Source organism: Mandrillus leucophaeus, unplaced genomic scaffold (genome assembly GCF_000951045.1).
Source record: "Mandrillus leucophaeus isolate KB7577 unplaced genomic scaffold, Mleu.le_1.0 Scaffold132, whole genome shotgun sequence".
NCBI classification, from domain to species: domain Eukaryota; kingdom Metazoa; phylum Chordata; class Mammalia; order Primates; family Cercopithecidae; genus Mandrillus; species Mandrillus leucophaeus.
In genome coordinates, this window is record NW_012101277.1 from 3,026,089 (window position 1) to 3,046,379 (window position 20,291).

The 20,291-nt window shown below is 35.5% G+C and overlaps 1 protein-coding gene and 1 pseudogene across 3 annotated transcripts in view; both read left to right on the top strand.

Annotated features, from left to right (window-relative positions):
• FAM19A2 (family with sequence similarity 19 (chemokine (C-C motif)-like), member A2) overlaps positions 1 to 20,291 on the top strand; it is a 522,099-nt gene that overhangs the window by 181,581 nt on the left and 320,227 nt on the right. The gene's annotated exons all lie outside the window — the stretch shown is intronic.
• On the top strand, positions 1,589 to 2,271 carry LOC105534245 (annotated as a pseudogene). The gene has a single exon (XR_001005239.1). The product of XR_001005239.1 is annotated as a 40S ribosomal protein S3 pseudogene (transcript).

A 20,291-nucleotide genomic window follows, 5' to 3' on the forward strand; every position in this document is an offset into this window, starting at 1 on the left:
TTCAGACTGTAAAGAGTAGATGTAATAGTGAAGCTATCCATCTCAGGTGAATTGAAAGAGCACAGAACTACAAAATGCCATCATTCTCTCTCTGTGTTGATTTCTGGTGAAGCTCAGAGGTATGTAGCTGCTGTTAGAAATTCAGAGGAAATTCCAGATACACTTCAGCATCTTTTTAGTTACAAAATCTTGATTTTAAGCTCATGGTTCATAAGTCTTGGTTTGACTTATGGCAAATTCTTTGTTTCATCTGATTTTATCTAATTTTCCAACAAAGTTATTCAGCCTGTAAAGCATAGTATATCCTCTATCCTAGAGATATATATATATATATATATATGATTATTAAATTCAGATCTGAACTCAAAAGAAAGGTTATCTAACACAAAAAATATTTAGATGTATAAAAAATTTCCTGCATCTTTTATAGCATAAATCAAGGTAAATGCCACATATCACAGAGGGAGGTCCCCCTCTTGTCCAAACATTTGCTGTTCACCCTCCCCTCACTAAGCCCCTTTCCCTCCACTTCCAACCTAGTTACTCAGGGTAACAATCCATTGTTATTTCATTCATTTTGCTATTGGAAAACAGGCCGAAATACCAATCCTTGGCTCTCTAGGAACTAGTGATTTCTGTCTTTCTTGACTTCATTTTCATCACTGATGCTCATTGATTCTCTTTGTCTCTCACTGTCTTTTTCTCTTACCAGAACATCAACTCGCAAGACTGCTTCGAAGGTAGATATTTTAATAAGAATTTCAAATATTAGATGTATCCAACAGTATAATCCTGGGCAGAGGGGGATAAACAATGACTATGGTTCAGGTCTGAGATTGGTGGTATGGTTCCTCCCCTCATTCAGCCACAGGAACCCCTGGGAATGAGAACTACTTGCTGGTATACACTCATATCTTCCCAGCAGAGTTACTGGCACATGACAGACACTCAGTCAGTAATTGGAGTGGATAAACGAGGGATTACATAACTACCTGTCTTGCTTGATGAAGGGAGCCAAAGTTTATGCTTCAACTGTTCAGTACATTTGCCTAAGAGCAGATAAGAATATGTTATTTGAGCACTATAAATGTTTTCATTCAGAAAAGGGTGAAATCTAATTACATTATTTTATGTACCCAGTTTGACAGGAGTTACTTGCTCAGATTATATGCGTGAGGATTGAACGAATTAATACACTGAAGCACTTAGCAAGTGCCTGGCACTTGGTAACACTCAAAAAATACTAGCTATTATTGTTGTTGTTATTATTGTGTTAAGAGAGAAAAAGTGGGTAAGAATGATTGCCTGATCGGAATGTTCATTAATTCTTCTTAGAGGAAATAATCCTGACATCCCAGTGTTGTGTTTGCTATGGAAGAAAATGGCATTAAGTATAATTATATAAATTTCTTCTAGGATCACCATTTTAAAATATAAAACTGATCATGTCATAAACCTTCTTAAAATCTATCAAAGGCTGGCCATTGCCTTCAGTATGAAATTGGAAGTCTTTAGCAGGACATGTAAGGCTCTTCATCACTTGGTCTCTAAATTTTATGTAATCCAGTTTTAGAAGCCTTTCCTTTACACTAACCAGGACAGAAATGATTATCTTAGCCACTAGAACACAGAATGTTCTTGGTGAGAAGGGCCAGTGGATTCGGGAACTCACTGCTGTAGTTCAGAAGACGTTTGGCTTTCCAGAGGGCAGTGTAGAGCTTTATGCTGACAAGGTGGCCACTAGGGGTCATGACATTGCCCAGGCAGAGTCTCTGCGTTACAAGTTCCTAGGAGGGCTTGCTGTGAGGAGGGCCTGGCTATGGTGTGTTGCAGTTCATCATGGAGAGTGGGGCTAAAGACTGTGAGGTGGTGGTGTCTGGGAAACTCCAAGGACAGAGGACTAAATCCATGAAGTTTGTGGGTGGCCTGATGATCCACAGCGGAGACCCTGTTAATTACTACATTGATACTGCCGTGCGCCATGTGTTGCTCAGATAGGGTGTGCTGGGCATCAAGGTGAAGATCAAGCTGTCCTGGGACCCAACTGGTAAGATTGGCCCTAAGAAACCCCTGCCTGACCACATGAGCATCATGGAACCCAAAGATGAGATACTGCCCACCACCCCATCTCAGAACAGAAGGGTGGGAAGCCAGAGCCACCTGCCATGCCGCAGCCAGTCCCCACAGCATAACAGGGTCTCCTTGGCAGCTGTATTCTGGAGTCTCAATGTTGCTCTGTAAAGACCTTTAATAAAATATTGCAGAAAGACAGAAAAAAAAAAAAAGAAAAAAAAAGAATGATACAGTGGACTTTGGGGACTTGAGGGAAAGGGTGGGAGGGGGTGAGGGATAAAAGACTACAAATTGGGTACAGTATATACTGCTTGGATGATGGGTGCACCAAAATCTCACAAATCACCACTAAACAACTTACTCATGTAACCAAACACCATCTGTTCCCCCAAAACCTATGGAAATAATAAATAATAATAGTAATAAAAATAAAACAAAAGAAGCCTTTCCTTATTCAGAGTCCTTTCTCACCGTTTGGGCTATGTGTCCCAAGCATCTGTTAATCTAATATTATGAGATTATTTGTACCACAGTACTTATCATATTGAATTGTATTGATCTGCTTCTCGGTTCATCTCCATAATTAGACCTTTTGTTTTCCCAGTATCTAGCACAGAAATCAGCAACCTTTTTCTGTTTTAGTAAGTGTTTTAGGATTTGCAGGCCATACTGTCTCTATTGCAACTACTTATCTCTGCTACCATATCACAAAAGCAGCCATGGACAATATGCAAAGGAGTGAATATAACTGTGTTCAAATAAAACTTTATTTAGGGGCACTAAAATTTAAATTTTGTATAAACACATGTCATGAAATATTATTCTTACTTTGACTGTCTTCGTTCATTTAAAAATGTAAAAACTATTTTCAGTTTGTGGGCCATATAAAACCAGGCTGCAGAAAAATTTTGGCGATTGTGATATTTGCCAATCCTGGCAGAGAAATGGTGCTCAATCAGTACATTTCAGTGATTGAGAAGTGAGTTAAGGGTTGTTTTCACGGAAATCATTTTCAAACACAAAGAAAATTTAAATAAGCAGCTCTTGCCTGTAGTATAAACTCCTTAGCATGAAATAGAATAGTCTTTACAGTTTGGTTTGTAGGTAGTTAATTTTCACCTTCACCCTTTTCATCTGACTCCCTGTCCATATCCCAGTGTTATCTGTGCTGCAACGCATTGACACAACTAATTGACATTCTCCGAAAACACCATGCCCATTTCTACCTTTGGGCTTTGTGTCTTACATTTTTCTTTACTTGGAATGTTCTTTCATTCTTTTTAAGTTTTCTTAGTGAGCTATTATTTGTCCCCTAATATTAAGCTTAAAACTACCTCCTTTGGAAATGTAGGGTCTCCTTTCTTCCAGGTAGAAATGAAAGGAAGGGGGCTGTAATGAGGGTATATTCCCTCTGTGTTTCTGTGGTGCTTTGGTATAATAATACTAGTATGGCACTTTTCATGTTGTATTTTAATTCTTGTCTTTCTTGTGTTTCTCCTTCTTACTATGTTCTGAAGTCATTTTTATATGTCTAGTGCCGGTATAGAACTTGGCATTTGTAGTCATTTAGTATCAATAAAATGAAACATTTTCGGTTAAAGGTAAGTTCTCAATATCCTGTTGAGATGATTTGGAATCAGTTTAATCTACAATGATGAGATTGTCTTTCAATATTTATAGTGAGGTAGTCTGAACATTGAGCATTAAAATGAATAAAACTAAAATTGAATACAAATATATTAAGAAATTGAAAATAATTAAATTGGAAACTTAAGAACCAGAAGCATCATTTGTGGTGAAAAACATGAATTTTTTAAAAAACTTAACTTTAAGCTTAGTTGAATGGACATTTCTAATGTATGAAATACTGTCTTTAAGCCTTTGCTTGATTTTGTGTGAATAAATGGTGATATCCTTTAATCATATACATGGATTGCTATTATTTCCTGGAAGGATGAAAGAGAATGATAATACTGGGGATTTCACAATGAAATGTAATGGGTTTTGACTAATGATTGTTACTCCAGTATGTTAACTGCTTTTAAAACTATAGTTTGATGGAGTTTACCTGGAGGGATGGGAAACATTTTATAATACACGCTAATTACAGTATCTATGTTATCAATTCTGTCAAACATTTTGTAAATGCTCAGTACTTGTTTACTGCAGAGATGCGCAGTACCTTATATCATATCTTTCCCCATTTCCATGGGGAAATTCCCTGCATTCTCCCAAACTATAAGATCTTCAATTGAGATCAATATTCTGGGAAGATTTCTCCATAAATATCTTGGGAAATCTCACTAGGAATTGAAAGCACATTGCCATGGGAGATGAATAAGAAGCTTTCCCATTATTGATCATTTATTTCCATTCATTCTGATAATTATAACAGACAGCAGTGGGCTTGAATGGCAGTTTAGGTTGTCGTTATAAACAGAATGCTTGAATATTGGCTGCTTGTTTTCTTTTATTGAATGAATTTCATGCTGATGATTGAAAATCAGCAAGTGCTCAGTTGGTACAGGTGTTTATAAAAATATATGCTATATTAATGTGAAAAACAAGAGGAACCATACTTTAGTGAAATAACCTGGTATTTAACTTGTAGAAAGTTATATTTTTCAGGGAAAAAGTCATCTTGCAGTTATGGTTTAAAATAGTGATGGAGAATATAACAAAATGTACTCCAGAATAAAAATATTTCACCATGTGCCCAACTCTTAGGCCTTGGTTAGTTGAGTTAATTTTAAGATAGAATGTATTCTGTTATTAATTCCCTGGATTACTAACTCCTTAATGACCGAAATTGTGTCATATATTGGCGTGCATATTGCAGTAACTGGCACAGTATCTTGTATATAGCAAGAATACGTATACTTGCTGAATTAAATTGCATTTACAAATAGTTCAGACTATTTATAACAAAATACTGATATCTAAAATGCTTTCTTAGAGTAATTTTTCTAAATATGTGCATTTTATAGACATTTAATGAAATACTGCTATCAGTATTCATATAATGAGAGTCTATAGTATCTTAAGCTATTTTCTTTACGCATTAACTCATGTAACTTTCAAAACAATGATAAAAAGTTGGTATTAATCCTCCATCCCCTCAAGGAAACTGAGGCTCAGGGAAATTAAATAGCTTGAGTTTATGTATGAAATGATAATAGTATTTACTTTATAGGGTTTGTGAAGATTAGCTGGGATGGATTATGGACCAAACTTCGTGGTGTGTGGTAAGCCCTCAGTAATTTAGCTATGTATTATCATTAAGGTCATACAGCTAAAAAGTTATAGAGTTGGTATTAGATCACTGATCTGTCTCACTCCAGAGCTCATGGTCTTTTCTTCATTGCATTCCAACTCCCCTGCCCTACATGTATGGCAGAAATAATTATTCTTCCTATTATGAGCTCCTGAAGGGCAAAGGATGAGACTTTTTCTTTTGTATCACTTACTGGTACCCTGTACACACAATAATAAATGTTGTTGACAGTTTGACTGGCTTGGCGGTGACACTGTTCTGGTTTTGCTATCTGTATGAATGATTGGTAGGATGGTCGATTATGAGAAGGGCCCAGAGGAGTGTTGTTGCAGTATGCCTTACATTTTATATTAGGAATGGAGGTTTTCTCCTCAGTCATATGCCACCTGCATCTTGATTTTAAATATGATTTCCCTGGCGCCTGTGGGAAGAAGGGTCTGAGGGCAGTTGGAGTGTTAAGACAGAGTTAACATTTTCCAGTTAGCTTTCCCAGTATTTCCCAACTTCATCCTTGAGTCATTTCTGGTAGTTGTGTCCCTAGGATTTTTGCAAAGTTAAGCTTTTTCACTTGAGGCGTAAAGATTTCTTTGTGTTTTGGAGGTGAGAGAATTAAAAAATAATCACCGAGTCTCACAGTCCTAGAGAGCTTTCCTGAAAGGGAATTTAAGTAAAAAATGAACTGTCGGCATCCTTGAGGTTTCTCACTGGTCACATAATGATACATCATTTGTCAAATGTGGTCGTCTTCCTTCACTTAAGTTCCTGCTGTTGGTAGTGTTACTCCTTATTTGTGCACGTGGAACTCAAAAACAAACTCAGGACCCCGAGTTCTGTGCATATGCATGGTAAATGACTACTACATTGTTTGAAATATAACTGCCATGTGTGACACAGTTCTTTTTGTAGTTTTCTTTGTGGTGTTAAAATATACACAATATAAAATTCACCATTGTAACTGTTTTAAAGTGTACAATTTGGTGGCATTACATCTATTAATGTTGTGCAACCATTACCACCATCTATCTCCAAAACTTTTTTCGTCTTCCCAAAATAGAATTCTATACCCATTAAATACGAATCCCCATTCTCCTATCCCTTCAACCCCTGGCAACCACCGTTCTACTTTCTGCATTTATGAATTGGACCACTCATGTCTCAGCTTTATGATTCCATGATTTACTTGTTTAAATTGAGGCCTGCCATCTTCTCTTTTTCCTTGCTGTGGTTATTATCTGATTACAAGATAGTTAATTGATGTCTCACTGCCGGATCTATGTGAGGATGTGAACTTAATGCAATTCTCTTGCAATAAATAGTGTACTTTGCTTCTCTATATAGTAACCTCTTAAATTTCATTATCACATCATGAGGGCAAGAACTATATCTACTCTGCTCACCACTGTATCATCAGTGTCTGGTACATTGTTGGCACTTTGTAGAAAATCAATATATGTATTTATAGAATAAATAAATGCTGCTGATCTTTATCGTTAAAAAATCTACTTTAAAACCATTTACTGAGATTTCCTACTATGTAGGAGATCAGCTAATTGAGGAACTCTTTGTCTTCTCCTGTGACTCTATCTCTAAAAATGAGTGTGGTGATATAAACCAAAGATTATGAGCCTATGCATCAAAATAATTTATTCTTTAATTTATTCATCAAATATTTATTGAGTGCCTGTTATGTTTTAGATACTGGCTGTGCAATGGTTCACAAAATAGACATGATCCTCGGACTCAGAGAGCCCTTGTTTAGCAGAGAACGCAAGCTATAAAAAGTGAACAAACAAATGATATATCAGTTGTAAATTGTAAGAAGGAAAAAGACGGAATACTACCAGAAAGATCAAGGATGGGGCAGACAAGTTTAAATTGCAGCAAGTTGGAGACATGGTAACTTTTCATGTATGTGAATAGCTGTCTTCTTGTATAGGAGAGAAGAGGGCTCATTTGTAATACTAGAAGAGGTGCTAGGACAGACCTTTTTAGAAAACAGATTTTGGTTAATTATAGCAGAATTTGCTAATAGAGCTCTTCACGATGAAATGGATGAACTTTGTATTTTTAGGAGGTTGTCTTTCCTATCATTGAAGCTATTGGGCATAGCATTGTGGAGATGTGGCCCACCATTGGCAGGGTGGTTTCCAAATCTGGTTGATCATGAGAATTATCAATTTATGTGGAAAAGTCTAGCACAATACTTGATATTTAATAGTTCTGTTTAATAAATGCTAGTGGAATCTGACTTTAAGTTGCTTTATGGCCTATTTATGGCAGCCAAGATGAAAAGTACTGACAACTGAACATGATTTTATTTTATTTTTATTTTTTATTTTGTTGAGACAGAGTCTGGCCCTGTCACCCAGGCTGGAGTGCAGTGGCGCCATCTCTGCTCACCGCAGCCTCTGCCTTCCAGGTTTAAGCAATTCTCCTGCCTCAGCCTCCTGACTAACTGGAACTACAGGCATGCACCAATATCCCCAGCTAATTTTGTATTTTTTTTTTGTAGAGATTGGGGTTTAGCCATGTTGCCCAGGCTGATCTTGAATTTCTGGGCTCAAGTGATCCACCCACCTTGGCCTCCCAAAATGTGGGATTACAGGCATGAGCCACTGCGCCCAAATGAACATCATTTTGAATTGTTTTCAGCTCACAAACACAAAATAAATTACGCAGCAACACTGGTTAATATACTGTCTTGGTGCTGACGAGTTGATGGGTGCAGCACACCAACATGGCACAAGTATACATATGTAACAAACCTGCACGTTATGCACATGTACCCTAGAACTTAAAGTATAATAATAGCAATAATAATAATAATAATAAATACTATCTTATTGGGTTGTAAATGTTGGTATCTTGCTGTCAAAGTTGGTCCACTAGTGTGTTAAATTTACCCTGTATTCTTGAGAATGTAGCTTTATAATCTTTGTATTTTATTGCCTGAATTATAAAATTAAGGTTTTTGCTGTCAGTAGGATGTTTTGATGTGTGTTTATATAGCCCAGTGGAATAATATATATTTTAAAGATTTTTGTTAAATGCATTGCACAGTAGTTCACTAAGATATCAGTCAACAGTCAGATATGAAGTATTTAAGAAGCATCTAGCATGGCCCTGGCACTATTCCTGCAAAGTTGGGTCCAAGATAGTTCATTTCCCTTCTGCATATATTGGTGAGGCCTATTACGTAGACTTTGTAAGATAGAACCTGTTGCCATTATACCAATTGTTGTAAAAGTGAAATAGTATTTTGGCTTTTGATTGTGCTATATTTGAAGGTGAACTTAAATTATCGACTAACTTACAACTAATTTGTTATATTTACACAGTGAATCTCCCGTTGTCTAATATTAGATGGTCAAGATTTGAAGCCTGAGTAGTTGAGTGAATAAGATAAGTTATTAAACAGACCAAAAGGAAATTTCATATTATTGCAGTTCATTAAATGATTCTATACAACTTACAGTGCAGTTCATTACTCACACTGTGGTATTAGACTAGTAATAAGGGTGATTTTTCTAATGGAGTAACTCCAGCAGAGCTACCATGCTGTGTGATGATGATGTGTGTAGTATTTAATATCTGGGTGCAGTATTTGCCTGAAGGATTAGCTATTGGAATTTTAGACTCACTATTAACTTAAGTCTCAAATGGCACCCATTAGCAGTAGGAAGTCTTCTTTCCTTTTTCTTGTTGTATGTTTATGAACACACCTACTTTTATAATATGTTAACCAGGAAAATTGTGTTCGACTTGATCCCGTATTAGTTCAAACCTGTTACATGCTATGATTAGAGATTTATGAGTGGGTAGTGGCAGGCATTGATTTCTATTGTGCTGCCCTTGCAGTAAATACCACAAATTTGTAAGCTACAAAGCTTAAATTTATCTCACTGATTTCCATGTAGTAAAATTCTATCTCATTTATAGTCTGATAGTCTAATCCTTCTTAAGCAGCCTATCCTGCTGAACTTACTGATTTACTATTTTTTTGTCCATAAACTGCAAATGTTCAATAATAATAGGCTAAATTCACGTGTTGGCATCTGTAGATAATCTAAATGTTCCCCTTGTAATCTTTGTGCTTTAAACATGGGACTATGAATTCCTCTTGGGCAAGAAATTAATTTCTAGCATTTTAATAAGGAGAATATGTAAGTATGCATTGAGGCTCTGAACTGGGCAAATTTCAGGGCAATTTTGTCTGCAGCGTGACTGTGCTTCCATAATTTTCTGCAAACTACATTTCCCTCCAGTATTTAGATTTAAGTGATTTTTTTAAGCCCTGCAATAATCAGGAATATAGAATTTTATTTTTTCTTTTCTGAGTGTGTTATTTGTGGAATATTTAGTACTATCATAGTACCAAAATACCGATTTTCTTTTTTATTGATAAGGTTAAATTTTGGGTACTGTGTTTTAGGTTGGATTATTTCCCATTACGTTTTCAAATATTTGCTTCTGTAGAGTACTTTTAGGAATAAGACAAAGTCTGAGATGGAATAGTTTGGATACAGTTTTATTCCTGTAGAGACTTTTTTACTTTTGTGCTTTGAGAAAATTCAATACGAATGTAAGCAATGGAAGTTTGAAGGTGCTTATAAAAATAGGAAATGTCTCATCCTGACCGTACATACCTTTGTTCCTTCACAAAGCCTCTGTGGAGGTTAAAACAAATCAACAGTCTTTTTTTTTTTTTTTTTTGAAAAATGCTGAAATATGAGAAAGATGATGTACGTGTCTCCCATTGCCTTCAATAGGGCACATCACCTAAAGGCAAATAGAAGTGGTAAAAATAAGAGTTTGTTACAGACAAAATGTTTTATTTTTTTGTATTTGCTTTATGAGAAGAACAGACTTATCAAAGTTTTAATAATGTGACAGTCAGATAATTAACATTCATTGATGTTTCTCAATGCACCAGTGTGTATGAGGTGAGTTGGAGTTCTTCTTATCACCACTAAATCACTTTTATTTAATCTCCACTGAAAGTGACCAAAAATATTAAGCCTTAGAAATTACAGATTTCTACAGATTCTAGCGGTCATGTTCAGCATGCGCTATGAAATGATTTAAGAACACTTGAAAATCAAGTACAAACAATTGTCAGTAGAGTGTAAGCACTATTAGGGAGCCATTCTCATAGAATCCCTGTTAGTGCTTATGATTTACTTAGCATTTGTGTGCTGAGAGGTCAGGCAAGTATTTTACAAATGTGAAGTCAGCTTTAGCTCTGTATTACAGATGAGGCAAACTGAGGCTTACAGAAGAGCTCAGTGCAGTTGCAGGGAATTTAACTCTGGTCTATTTTATACAAGCCACTGGCTACCTTATACTACAGTTTCAAATTAATGTTTTTATATAGGTATTTTGAATGTTGCAAAAGTAAACACAAAACAAAAATGTAAAAGCTAACGGAGAATGGTGTGTTTCTTAGGCATATTTAAGTATGTTATGAGACTACCTCAGCTGGCCAGTCTCCTTTATTCTTTTTTTGGCTCTGGAGTAGCTATTTGGGGGCAGTTTTCAAAGAATGTTGAATTATTTAAACACACAGTACTTTGTCCCTAAGGCATTCCTATCAGTGTCTGAGGACAGAAAGGGAAGGAAGATGAGTTTATTCTATATGGTTGGATAATTATTCTCATGGGAAAAAACATGAACTAGGAGCTAGTGGACCTCAGTTCATATCTAAGAACTGCTCATTTTTTGACTTTGTATGTGTCACAAATTTTCAGAATATTGGTTTCCTCATCTGCAAAACAAAGAATAGAATTATCTGATTACCTTCTGTGAGTAATAAATGGATGGAATGACGTAATGCGTCACTTTGGATGGCTTAGTCACTTGAAATAATATTAGACTTTCACATAATTATCTATTTTTTATATCTGATAAAGCCAAATGAGTGTTTCTGAATTGCTCATATCTAAATGCCTGGTGTCCTTTTGACTTTTCTTTGAGAGCGTTTCATAGTGGTAATGTCAAACACAAATCAGAATCATCCATGTTATATCTTCTATCAGCTCTAAAGAGATTGGGATTATGTATAATCTTCAAATTCCCAGCAGCTATTGGTTCCTGGTACATAGTAGACACTTAAGAAATGCTTTTTAAATGAATAAATGAATACATCTAAGAAAGTGGAGCTTTCTCTGCTGTTACTTGATACCAATGTAAGAAGGATGAGTAAAAGAGAACATGATGACTTTATAAATAAGGGGACCTACATCATCTTTTGGCCTTATGATGCCCCCCAAATTCACTTAATTGACTTTCAGATAATTTAAGCAATGTGTTTTGCAAAATGCTATGAAGACCTGAAATTATGTGTTTAATATGATTGTTCTATGTGTGACCAGATACTGAAGTTCTCATTGCTCTGCTTTTCTTCTGAAAAATGACTACATGGGCTAAAAGATTCTCCCTTGTGTAATGTGTGTACATTTGCAATAGATTTTCACTGATAAACATGATTAAGTTACAAAAATTTACTAGTTAGAAAAGTTGGTCATCTGAGACGATCCAAATATGATTGCAACAACAGTCCTCTTTCTATCAATTTCTGTCATTTGATTTTTCTCTATTCGACCCAACAATTTTCTTTCAAAGGTCAGTTCTCTCATCATGTGCAATAAGGGGCCTAAAATGTTGGCAATAAAATGGATAGTGTCAGGCATTTGTCAAAACGCCAAATAACTGCTATCATCTTTCTTGTGTGTAATCCTGATGCATCTAGACAGACAGCAATGCCAGAAAGCCAGGTAGGAATATTTGGACATGTTACCAATTTCCTTATTTTGCTTATTCCTTAGGGATTACAAACATACCTAAAATGTGTTCATCTCAAAGATGGGTGTTATAGTAGTAATATTTTAAATAGAATATCATATTTCTTTATGATAAATTTTAGGTATGTCATTTTTGAATTAGACTTAGAAATTATTATGTTGTGTGATGATACTTTTAATAGAGTTTGGCAGTACCATAATAAAAAAAATAGTAGGTACTAGCATATACTCACACATTTAAATTTTGTTTTCTTCCTGTTACTGCTTTACCTTTTCAGTTCTTGAAAACATTATTCTATTATAATGTTAATTTTAGAAAGCATAGGAACTATGTGAAATATTTGATATTTAACCACTTAATCAACTCTAGTAATGTGATATTTTTATAGATTATTTATAGTTGCTGTATTTTATTTGTCTTAAAATACATGATCAAAAGGAAATGACAGTAACAAAGAAGAAAAAATATCTTACACGGTAGTGCAATGAATTATTTAAACATCCAATCAAACTTTTTTCATGGTGTTCCCAAATTCATTTAGTTGATTTGTGTATACTTTATTTCTTTGTAAAGAGTTATGAGGACCTTATGTTAGGTGAAATAAGCTAGACACAGAAAGAGACATACCACGTGATCTCACTCATATGTGGAATTTTAAAAGGCTGATGTCATAGAAGTAGAGAGTAGGATAGTGGTTATGAGAGACTGGGAAGGGTAGAGGAATGGGGAAATGTTGGCAAATGGGTACAAAATTCCAATTAGGAGGAATAAGTTCTGGTGTTCTTTTGGACAGTAGGGTTGACTATATTTAACGATAAAGTATTGTATATTTTAAAATAACTAGAAGAGAGAATTTTGAATGTTCTCACCACAAAGAAACAATAAATGTTTGAGGTGATGGATTTACTAATTACCTTGATTTGATCATTATACAGTGTATACATGTATGTAAATATCACATTGTACCCCGTATTGTTATGTATCAATTTGAAAAAAAGTAAAACTTTAAAAAAAGTTACAAGGACTTCTGAAAGTGTACGACTAGCAATCAAAAGAAAGAAGATGGGGTCTGTTTTTTCAAGATGATCTATCTTTATAAAATTACAGGATGGTGCCCTGGAAGTCGTTAGATTACTCTCCCATTCAAAGCAGAAATTATCTTTGTAGTGTTCCTGATAAGTTCATTAACTTATCCATTCATCAAATATTTATGACCTACTATGAACTAGGTTCTCTTCCAGTTACTGTGAACAGAACAGTGAACCACATAAGTTAAATCTCCTCTTCACAAAGCTTGCTTCCTCCTGGGAAGATATGGATTATAAATTAAACAAAATCACTGTGATAATAGCAAGTAATAAATATTGTGAAGATCGGGGTAAAGGGATGTGGTGATTTCATATAGGGTAATAAAGGAAGGTCTTTTTGATGTTGGGACATTTATGCCGCGCCCTCAATGAGCTGTAAGAAGAGGCTGTGAGTCTGTGTGTGTAAAGAATGCTACAATCATAGGGGTCGGGTCAGCAAATGCAAAAGCCCCTGGGAGAGGATGTGCTCAGCATGCTCCAGGAATAGGAAGCGGTCAGTGGGGCTGGAGCAGAAGGAGCACGGGGGCCAGGAAGAATGGTAGAGAGGTGGCCAGGTGACAAATCACACAGGACACATCTTCATCACCCTTCCCAGAGTTTCCTTCAAACATGCTTCACAGGCAAGATTCATTTCTTAACACCTTATAAAAAGAAATATATAGTCCATTTAGTCTTATGAGATAAGAAATATTAAAAGTTTATAGTTGTTAGTTTAAGTAACTTGAAGATGTCTGAAGCACACACTTGTAATGAACATTTGTGATGAGTTAGGGATCTGTCTCCCTTTTTGCCTTGCAAGGGGGTATTAAAAGGGTTAATGGGGACTTATTGATGAATTGTGATAGAAAATGTGTTGGGGAGAAGATATACTGGTCACTGAATTTGGTGACTTCCATTTGAATGACAATGTCAGTGCTTGCAATTGATATTTTGAAGTTGATAAACTATTGACAGTTTCCTCGGTAAAATATGGAAAACCAGTGGGTGGCTCCATCCATCTGAAGATGATTTCCCTTTCTCTTCCCAATTGTAGCCTCTCTTAGACATTAGTTAGTAGTAAAGCAAACATAAAATGCTGAAACAAGTATAAATATTACTATTCAATGTCTTGTAAATCTATTTTCTCTCCAATTTTAAGTGAATATTATATATAATTATGTTACTATAGCATGATAGTTATTTTTAAATCAATCATTTGTAGGCTACTATATTTCGGATCTTCAGATACATCTGCTATCCACATGAAATTCATAGGATCGCTTTGGTTTGAAGTATGACCGTTTTCCTCTTCTTACCAGCAGAGGGCACGCTTCACAACCCTGTTTGCCTTTGCCAACAAAAAGCAGTGATGAAATAGGAAGGTTTAAAGAAAAAAACAAACCAAAAAACCAAAAAAAAAAAAAAAAAAAAAAAAAACCCAAAAAACCAAAAACGAAAAAACCAAAAAACTTTCAAATCTCATGTGCTTGGTTTACAAAACAAAAGTATCATCAAAATGGAAAGCAATTTAGGATCTAGTCAGCACTACCATCACCAGGCTAGATTTTATACTCTTCAAATCATCTAAGAGAGACTGAAATAGTTTTAATAAATCGAGAGAAGAAAAAAATACAATAAAGCTGTGCTGTGAGTCTTCATAGTATAAAAATGAAAATGTTTGCTTATTTTGCTTAATAGAGCTTGATAGGAAAATGATGAATTGTAAATTTTAATAAATAGATGATTTGAGGGTAGATTATCTAAGGCTTATTTTTGGATTTTGCAGTTCGTTCTTTCTTAGACATGTTTTTTCATTGGCAGGTATATGAATCAGAAAGGACATCGAACTTGAGTTGCATCACTTACTATTTGTGCAACTTAGGGCAAATGAACTGTCTACACCTCACTTTGCTTATCTGTAAAATACATACAGTATTTTTGTGGATTAATGGAAAGAAAGCAGGATGACAGAGAGGGAACCTGCTTTCTAGTTTATCCCTATAACCTTAGAGAAGACATTGATCCTCTCTGGTCCTAATTTTCCTGCTCTCAGAATGAGTAGTTTGAACTAGATTATCTATAATATATACGGTGTATAGTCCCTGAAAGCACTTTCATGCTAAAATTTCATATTAAAGTTGCTAGTAAGCTAGAAAATGCTATATGTATATAACTGAATTAAACATGCATTTCCTATATTTTTAAATTAAATTACCTTCTATATGAATTTCCAGAAACATATCTGTATTCTGAAGTCACAAATAATCTATATTTAAGATCTCATTGGAAATGGAAGGAAGGAAGAAGCAAGGGTAAAGTGGAGACGACAGCAATAAAATTAGAACCTTTCTTCCATTCATTCATTTATTCATTTATATTGTATATGTGTGGTATATTGCATGATGTTTAGATACACACATACATAGTAAAGAAATGATTACTACAATCAAGCAAATAAACATTGCCATCACCTCACATAGTTAGCTTTTTTTGGTGATAACACCTAAATTCTACTCTTTTAGTAAATTTCTAGTATACAATAAAATATTACTAACTATAGTCTTTATCTTACACATTAGCTTTCTATATTTAATCATCCTACATAACTGCAACTTTGAACTCTTTGACCTACATCTCTCCATGTATTTTACCCCCCTCACCCCATCCCTGGTAACCACTGTTCTATTTGTTTTTACGTATTTGACTTAAAAAAAAATCCACAAATAAGTGAGATCATACATTATGTTACTTTGTGTTTCTGGCTTATTTAATGTAGCATAATGTTCTCTGGGTTCATCCATGTTGTTGCAAATGATATAATTTTCTTCATTTTTAAGGCTTTCTACTATCTACTGTGTGTCTGTACCACATTTTCTTTATTCATTCACCCATCGATAGACACTTAGGTTGTTTTCATATCTCGACTATTACGAATAATGCTGCAGTGGATATGGGAGCACTGATATCTCTATGTGGTACTCATTTCATTTCCTTTAGGTATATATCCAACAGAGGAATTTCTGGGTCCTACAGTAGTTGCCCATCCTGCTTATCTTAAAGACAATTTATACCCTATCACATTCCCCACCAAACTTGGAGACACTCATTTTTTTCCCTCTCTTTACTCATATCTGAGCAGAGACTAGAAGCTCATTCCTATTTTACAATACAGCTATTTTCAGTTCAAGTAACTTTTCTTCTTTTTAACACCTTTTTGCTTCATCTCTCTTCCAGCTGTTGCCTAGTAATATCAGAAACACCTTTCCAGCTCTCTCTTTATTTCATTTAAATGAGTTGAAAAGAATCTAACCATATCAGAGCAGTGCTGGTGATCCACTTGTAACAGGGATAAAGAAAGCCATGCTTTGAAGTGAAAATAGACATAACAAAGACCTCATTTCTTAAAACTTTAGAAGAGGCTTGAAGTTTCCTGCAGAATTAGCATAAAAGTTTTCATCTTCTCACTTTCTTTATGTATGGCTGCTCTTAAGTGTTGGTATTTAAGATAAAATAATACCTTTATAACTTATTTATTTTGTATTTTTGCTTAATTTATATCATAATGATTTTGGTAACTGCTATTCATTTATAATATATAATATTTCAGATAACTATAAACCAAAAGTGATTTTATAGATATACCATGGATCTACAATTAAGAATGTTTTTTTCTGTATGGGAAGCAAATGTAGAGATTAACTTTTAGACTGTAACATATGGGTCAATTAGAAACGTTCTCCTTTTTTTGCACTCTCTTCTTGTAGAAAAATTGGAAATGAGAAATGTGAAAGTCTTTACTCAAGTCTGGTTCTGCTTCTATTGAAATCCAGCAAGTCACACATAGAAATGTATTTATGTTTAAATTATGTAAACATGTTTATTGTACATCTACTATATACTAGCCCTTGCTCTCATGGTACTTGGAATATATAAGAGAACAAGACAGATTAAGATCCTTGTGCCTCATGGAGTCTAAATCCTACTGATGGTAGACAAGGGATAAGCAATGAACACAATAAATAAACAAATTGTGTAGTAGAGTATTTAAAAGCACAGTGGTAAAAAGAAAAATAGAGCAGGATATGAAGGATAGGAAGTCCCAGGCTGAGGTGGATGGGTTGCAGTTTTAAATTGTATTTAAGAGTAAGCCACATTCAGAAGCTGAGATTTAAGTAAAATTCAAAGGCAGAGGAGGAAGTCATGAGAGTATATCTAGGGTAAGAACATTCTAGGCAGTGGAAACAGTCAGTGAAAAGGCTCTGAGGTAGAAGCATGTCTGGTGGGATAGAGGAACAGTGAGGGGCCCAGTGTAGCTTCCTGGACTGAGTTAGCAGATGAGAATAGGAGGGGAAATCAGGCATAATGGGTGCAGTTCATGGCTGGCTTTGTAAGCCATTGCTTGGACTTTGGTTTTTCTCTGAGATGGAAGCCACATTATTGAATAGGTGAATGACAGGTCCATATTTACATTTAAAAGGATCCTTTTGACTACCTTGTTGACAACAGGCTGTAGATGGAGAAAGACGGAAGCTGGGGAACCTGTTAGGAGACTAATGCAGTAATCCAGGTGAGAGATGATGATGGTGAGAGATGATGACAGTGAGAGATGATGGTGGTGAGAGATGATGGTGGTGAGAGATGATGGTGGTGAGAGATGATGGTGATGAGAGGGGAAAGGAGTCAAGGATGTATGCAAGAGAGTAATTCCAATGATTGGCAATAGAATTTAATCTGAGTAAGAAGGGTAGAGAGGATGTCAGATGGGTGAAGGACGTAAAAAATTAGTAGAATTAATGCTTTGCAAGAACTTGTGGGATTTAAGCATTTTTAGAGTGAATTGATGTACTGGAAGGAATAAGGTAGAAAGATAGAAAGATGCATGCCAGGAGATGGATGCATAAAATTTAGATTTTAAGAGGTTATAGGTAACAACAAAGTGAAGAATATGACTTGGGAATGAGAACCTAGAATAGGGAGTATGATATGATTATTGGAGGAGAGAAATTCAGGAAAGGCTCAGGGTGTTGGTAGGACTATCTATATGAATTGAAATAGCCAAAAATTAAGATAGGGGTTGTGTTTTAGAAAGTCATAGTAAACCAGAAGCTAAAATTGTCCGGCAATAATTGGAAATGACTCAGGTATCAGTAGACTACATCAACAGTGAGGGTTTGCGAGTGATGTAATCTGATGAGATGAGATTCTAAGCTAGAAAATTTTATGGAAGAGATGGAGAGAAAAATCAGGAAGCTATCATGAGAAGCAAAGAGTGCACCTCACTTGTAGCTAGGCCCTTTGTGCAAAAGTGAGAGAAAGCCAATACTTTAGATGCAAAGGAGGCAGGGTGCTCAGGGAGGAGCCAAGATTTCAGTTAGAGAAAGAACACTGAGGTTACATGAGGTCTATTTGTAAGGAAAGGAGAAACTAAAAAAGGTCTTTTATGATTCAAGTGTGTGTCTCACAGAAATTTTCCCTTTTTATTATCCTAAATAAATAAATCTAGAAATATCTATGGAATAACTGTAATATACAGAGTACTATGTCCTAGGCTATATGAAAAAGCAGTGAAACATAAGCCACTACAAGACCTAATTGCAGTGATCTTCCCCACCATATTATCACCAGTCTCTGAAGGGTTTTCTCATTGGTTGGACAAAGGGGACAAGTGATGTGGTTCCACAGAAGAGAGAGGCATCAGAGGGTTAGGGTCCTCCAGGTTGGGGATCAAACCATCTGGCTTTTGGTTTTTGGTAACACTGTTTTGTTCTTGTTATCATGGGATCTTTTGATTCCAAGTTTTATTTGTATTAAAACCTTTCTACAACATCATCACTTAACAGCAGCTAATTATAGCTTTCCATAATATCTTATTTTCATCTGTATGTTTACATAGTTTTTAATTGGCTGTAATTACACTTTTTTGATTTACTTTTGATATACAATGTGAATCATTATATATTAGGAGTCCCCAACCCCTGGGTCACAGATGAGTATCTGTCTGTGGCCTGTTAGGAGCTGGGCAACACAGCAGGGGGTGAGCAGCGGGAGGGCAAGCGAAGCTTCATCTGTATTTTCAGCCACTCCCCATTGCCTGCATTACTGCCTGAGCTCCACCGCCTGTCAGATCAGTGGCAGCATTAGATCCTCATAGGAGCACAAACCCTACTGTGATCTGTGCATGTGAGGGATCTAGGTTGTACACTCCTTATGAGAATCTAATGCCTGATGATCTGTCACTGTCTCCCATCACACCGAGATGGGACCATCTAATTGCAAGAAAACAAGCTCAGGGCTCCCACTGATTCTACATTATGATGAGTTGTGTAATTAGTTCATTATGTATTAATTACAATGTAATAATAATAGAAATAAAGTACACAATAAATGTAATGTGCTTGAGTCATCTGAAACAACTCTCCACTGCCTCAGTGCATGGAAAAATTGTGTTCCATGAAACCAGTCCCTGATGCCAAAAAGGTTGGGGACTTCTGCTATATATTGTATTGTTGAATGGATAAAAGAGATCAGTTCAATACATTTATTTTAGAGATGAGAAGGAACAAAATATTTTAGCAACTTAAGTAACCTTGTAGCTAGGTGGAAGCAGCAATAGAACCTCAAAGAAGTTCCAGGGTTTTTGCTACAATGTTCTTTCCCCGCCTTTTGTTATTTCTATAGAATGTTTATAAATTACATTGATTCAATAGGCAGGGGGAAGAGAGCAGTGGAATGCAATGATATTGGTCCCGTGGCTTTTTACTTCTATAAATATTTTTATTGCTAGTACTCCAGAAGTTACTCTTATGTCCCTCTCCCACAGGCAATTACTCTTCTGCATCATATCACTATAGATCCATCCTACCTGCTTTTGACCTTTGCATGAATGGAATCTTAGAGTATAAACTTATTTGAACCTTATTTCTTTTGCTTAGCATGTTGGTGAGAGTGATATGAAAGGCAATACCTTATTTTCATTGCTGCATAGTATTCTATCATATGAATATACCACAATTCATTTATTATACCTTGGAAGAATATTTCTATTGTTCCAGTTTGAGGATATTCCACATAATACT